Raw genomic sequence first — 5,756 nt, 5'->3', positions numbered from 1 at the left:
TCTGTTAAACTGATCGTCCTTATCATCGGCGCTCTTGGAGGTGCCAAGCTTTCACTTGCTAATAGCCTAAAAAGCATCCCTGCGTGTCAAAAATATGCTAGACACTTGTTTGATCGCCGATCTGGTTTCATAAGAACATCAGACTCAATATCAATGATAACTAAGTTATCTTTTTCTGAAAATAGAGATGGGTTTCGCTTATTGGCTTCAATTAGCATAACGGACTCATAGACCGCGTGGTGCTAAAGTGCTAACCGTAAAAAAAGTTTTTACCCACTATTCCCGTGTGAAATGAGTGCATCTATTTGAAATTCATTTGAAGTATCTTATTCTCTACGTACCTGTTTTAAAACCGATCCAATCGAATGTCTGAGAAAATCAGATCGGCCATCCGAGATTTCCAAACCGAGCCTTCACAATGATCAAGTCAGCCAGCTTGAGATACCCGAGATTACGGTCCGAGACAATCGAGTCGACTTTCTGAGATTGTCGATTTGGACCAAACAAACCTTCATTTTTCACCGTGCAGATAGAATAGATTTTGGAAATATTAATGGCAAGAGAAAGGAAAGCAAGGTATGCTATCTAGAAGGATGCCAGTTGGGTAAAGTGGAACATAACTTTCGGCGAAGAGTGGGACAAGTCGTGTAAACATTTTCGCTTATTTTCAAAAGAATAAAGTATGAAAATTTGGCTTGTTTATTTCTATTTATTTACAGAAACAATTGAAACTGTATATCAAGAAATACTACTTTCACACAATCTTTTTTTTTATAAATTGCTTTGGATTTATAATGTGCCATGTGTAGATCGACACATGCTTTTACCATCGTTGGTCAGGATATAAATTATAAAAAAAACGTTTCTGCATACACATGAAGGTTTTTTCAGGATGTATCTCCGAAAATGCGATCGAAATTGTTTGGAACAATTATTATAAAATGAATGCATTTTAATAGGCGAAAAAATTCACTCTTTTGTGGATTCAATTCGTTTTCTGACTTTTTCATGTTTTTTTGCTTGTTTTTTTTGTCAAATATTTTACAAAAGGATTTTTTAAGATTTCTAAATAAATCTAAGTAGAAGTTTCAATTTTTTCAAATAATTCTGAATCACAAAATAATTATTATTGAATTATCCATTTCAAACGCATACACACAAACACATTATGCAATATGATGTACATGGGGTACAGTCGGACGAAGTGAAATTTTTTTCTTGATTGCAATAAAAAGAGTCTCTTTTATTATTTTCAAATTATAAAGGTGCCTATATATACAAAACCAAAGAGAACAAAATGACATTCGACTTTGAAGATACAGTGGATAAGAAAAATTATGAAAAGCAATAACAAAAAAATCTCCAACCATGTGTCACTCTCCCCTATCATTACATGCAAATACTTACCGACAGAAATAAGGAAAATTGTCAAAGTAAAGACTAAACTACTTATAAGAATCTTAATTTTATTTTAGTCGAGGAACTGTTTAATAAATAATTTCTGGAACTGATAAGTGTTTTATAAGTTGTTTCACGAGGAGCTTTCTACTAGTATTTATCTTTTTTTACATTCTCATCAGAAAAGGTAATAGATTTTTGTAAAATTTTACACCCCAAAATGTTTTTACGAATGTGTTTGTCTGTCTCTATATGTCTGTCTGTGAGTACGATGACTGTTGGAAAAATTAATACATCAGATTTGTCTTTAGTACACTCTATAAGTATCAAAAACTGAAGGCCAACTCTGTTAGTTAGCTATTTATAATAGAAAATCAAAAATTCCATTTTTCGAGCAAACTATGCAAGATACGAAAAAACATAAATTAACAAAAATTATACACCCAAAAAATATCTAAAAATTGGTTGTGGGTTAATTTTTTTTAAAGGAGACACGTGATAAGAATGTGGTCGTAATATCTGAAAGAGCTTTAACAAAAGAGAACTCACAATCACTAAATTACAGATTCCATGCTTGCACTCTAAATTCAAAAAATTCTGTGCACAAATGTTGGGACAACACAAATAACGAATACGTAGCTCGTAATGAAGCATACCTAACATCAGATTGCCAAATTTTGTTTTTTTTCCTCTTTTGCAATTATTTTAAAGCTGCCAGAAAATTCTGAAACCCCATGGCAGCTTTTCTTAAGACAACGTTCTTTCAATTGGTCAAGAAAAATACAAAAAATATTTAAATGAAAGAATGGTGAGCCGAGTTTCAAGCTCGATTTCGAGGGTCTTACAACAAGAGGGGTCAGCTGATCCGTCAAGTCAGGCACGGTACCCTGCCATCGTCTTCACAGGTTGCAATGTATTTTCATAAAATACGAAATAATTCCACATGCACGAGGGAGACAGGTGAGTGGGAGTTAAGGAGTTCTTTAAAGTCCAAGTTTGTCTACAAGTAGGGCGTGGGGTCAAAAAGTATTAAAATATTGTTAACGTGGTATATGAACGGCCCCTAACGACAACAATAATCTGGCATCACCGTTTCTGCGGGTTGAATACAGGGCTCTTTCCCCCATTCCGTACCTGCGTTCGTTTTCGAGTCGAGCTACATCCTGTGAACTAGATTCTGTAAGAAAAGAAAGAAAGGGTTTGAGAACATTTAAATATTCATGGGAAAGGTGAAAACGAGGGCCTGATTAAAATAAAAGCACATGCAATTTTGTCTTTCAAAAACAAAGTATCTGGATCTGAATCTTTTTTCATCTAGTCCACTTCAACTCTTTCTGAAAATAAATCAGTACCCAGTGGGCACACAAGTCCTAAACTTGTCCTATATACGTCGTTTGTCGGACGTCTTATGGACGTCCGCCCTAAGTGCACCTAAAGTGCAATATATTAAAATATTATCTAAAAATTTCCCAAACTAAAGAAGCACAAGTAGAAGTAAAAAAAACTGAAACTGTTTATTGCTAAAAAATAATAACCTATAGATGATACGCAATAACATTTGAGAAACGGATATAACGTTCAAAACTTGAAACTTGAAAATTTTCTTGAAAGCCTCCAGAGTACATAAGGATTCGAGTGGAATTGTAATAAAATTGTGATCAATTAAACGTTACCTGAATATGTATTTGCGATTCCGAGATGAAATTCTAAATCTGTGCAAAGAAATAGAAACAGAGTTCAATAATAAAAATAATTATTGAGACGATGAAATAGGCAATTTTTTCACAGATTATACGCTACCCAAATTTTTTTTATCTTCGGCCTGTTTACTTATTTCTGTAAGAAGGAATACAAATGTATTAATAGTCAAAATAGGAATCAGATGAAATTAAAATGGACATTTTTAATTATTAGATCGGTATACAATTTAGCAAAATTTCTTTATTCAGAAAAATTTTGTAATATCAGGTGATTATATTCCAAAAATTACTTCCATTGTCTTTGTTTAGCGGTAAGAGTTTTTTTCTGTGAGCGCTCGCACATCACTTTATACCACCCGAGTGTCCTCATGAGCAAGTACGTCTATCCAAACCTGTTACCGCTAAAAATCGTCGACGAAAAAAAATTTGTTTTCAATGCGATTACCTTCAAGTAAAAGTTTCGAACTTTAATATACGCTCTATTTTTCTAATGGCCAATAAGACTAATCTTTTTGAAAATCTAACGTAATAGGGCAAATTCAACGCCAGATTTTCAAATCTTTTTTGCAATTATTTGAAACTTACCGGAGAATTAATAAAAATATCTGTATATTTTTCAAACTGCTGTTCTTGCAATTGATTTTTAAAAATGAAAAAAATTTAACGATGAAATAGCATTAGTTTTTCTAGAAATCTTAAATGGGATTTACGAGAACTTTTTTGAAATTTAAATTTTCTCCATGATCAAAACATTGACAAATGGTAGGTCGACGACCCGGATGTGCAAAATCATGCACCAGGTAGTTTAATACGTATTCTACAAGAAATAAAAAAAAATTCAAACTTTTTCAACATGAAAAATGACGAGCAATGGTAAGGCGACCACCCAGGTGCGCCGGATTACGCAATAGGTCATCTAAAACGTTATCTACGAATACTTTTTTAGAATTTAAATTTTTGCCATAACCAAAACAATTGCAAATGGTTAGTCGACAAACCGAGTGCGCAGGATCATGTACCTGTAGTTTAATACGTATTCTAGAATAACTCTTTAAAATTCAAATTTTGTCAACTCCCAAAATGACTACCAATGGTGCAGCGACGACACGGATGCGCCAGATAACTCACCAGGTCCTTTGAAATGTCATCGACGAGGACTTTTGGAGAATAAATGTTAAAGCACTACCTAGTGTACAACCCTGTGCACACGGGTTGTCGCCTCACCATTGGTAGTTATTTTTGGTGTTGACAAAATTTTAATTTTGAAAATATTCTTGTAGAATACGTGTAATAACACTACCTGGTTCACGATCCTGTACACCCGGGTATGTATGTATGTATGTATGTATGTATGTATGTATGTATGTATGTATTTGTGTATGTATGTAAGTATTTACGTACGTAAGTATTTATGTATATATGGCTGTATGGATGTATGTTTGTATGAAAGTATGTCTGTATGTCTCTCTGTGAACACGATAACTTTTGAAAAAATAAATCTATTGGATTGGCCTTTGGTACACTTGTTAAGTATCCTAAACTAAAAGTCAACTTGATTAGCCTGCCGATTTGGATAAAAATTCAAAATGTGGGCACCGTTCGAAAATTTTTGAGACCAATTTTTTCAAAATTCAGAAATTCTCTGTACGTTCATTCATAGTATTCAAAAAGTTAAACAAATTCTCCTTATGACCCGCCCGGCCAGTTTTAGTCAAATGTCCACGTTTGAGACATGTTTGTTAGCCAGTCATTTTGGATATAAAATTCAAAAAGAGAGCGCATTTTGAATATTTTTGAGACCACTTTTTTCAAAATTCAAAAATGTTCTGTACGGACGTTTATAGTATTTAAAAAGTTGAACAATTCAGCCTAATGATTTTTTTCATAAAACTAAAAATTACCAGAGATAACGTATGTACAAAATACCAAAAAACAGACGAAAATTCACCTTTTAAGATAAATAACGGGCGATATGAAAAAAGGCAAGAGAAGAAAAAGTTTTATTTCTAAATGCCCTACAAGAGTGATATAACAACTTTTTGAATTTTATTGAAAAATCAAAAATTGAAATTTTGACAGCATAAAAAATAATGAAAAATCAGAAAAATACACTGTGAAAATTTTTTTGTGAAAATTTTATCTTTTCCCAAAAGATATTGGAACGCAACATACCCAATGTTAAAGGAAATTGTTTTAACAATTTTTCAATGTTTATATTAAATTTCTCTTCAAATTGAGTTGGTAAATCGTGACTTTTTCAAATCTTGAACTCTTCGTCCACTGTTCTCTAAAAGAACGGCAATAATTACTGAAATTTACTAAAACTAATTTCTGAAACAAATTTGTATTTTTTATAACTATTCTCTCCTATATGAATGCTGGATATTTATTTTCACTTTTTGGCAACTTTCGAAAAAGCGATTAAAAATAACACAATTAAAAAAATAAAATTGATGAAACAAAAAATTATTATGGTCTTTATTTACCTTCCCTTATGTAAATTCTGGATAGTTGAGTTTTTTTTTAATTTTCAACTTTTTGTCTACTTTTGACTCAGTCGGGCGATGATATTTGCAACTCAACAAACTATTTAAAGGAAAATTTACATTTATCATATGATCCAGGAAGAACGTTTAAAGATTATTTTAAATGTCAGTT

This window comes from Belonocnema kinseyi, chromosome 8 (assembly GCF_010883055.1).
Source record: "Belonocnema kinseyi isolate 2016_QV_RU_SX_M_011 chromosome 8, B_treatae_v1, whole genome shotgun sequence".
Taxonomy (NCBI): domain Eukaryota; kingdom Metazoa; phylum Arthropoda; class Insecta; order Hymenoptera; family Cynipidae; genus Belonocnema; species Belonocnema kinseyi.
The sequence above is the reverse complement of the archived record's forward strand: the minus strand, read 5'-3'. Positions refer to the sequence as shown.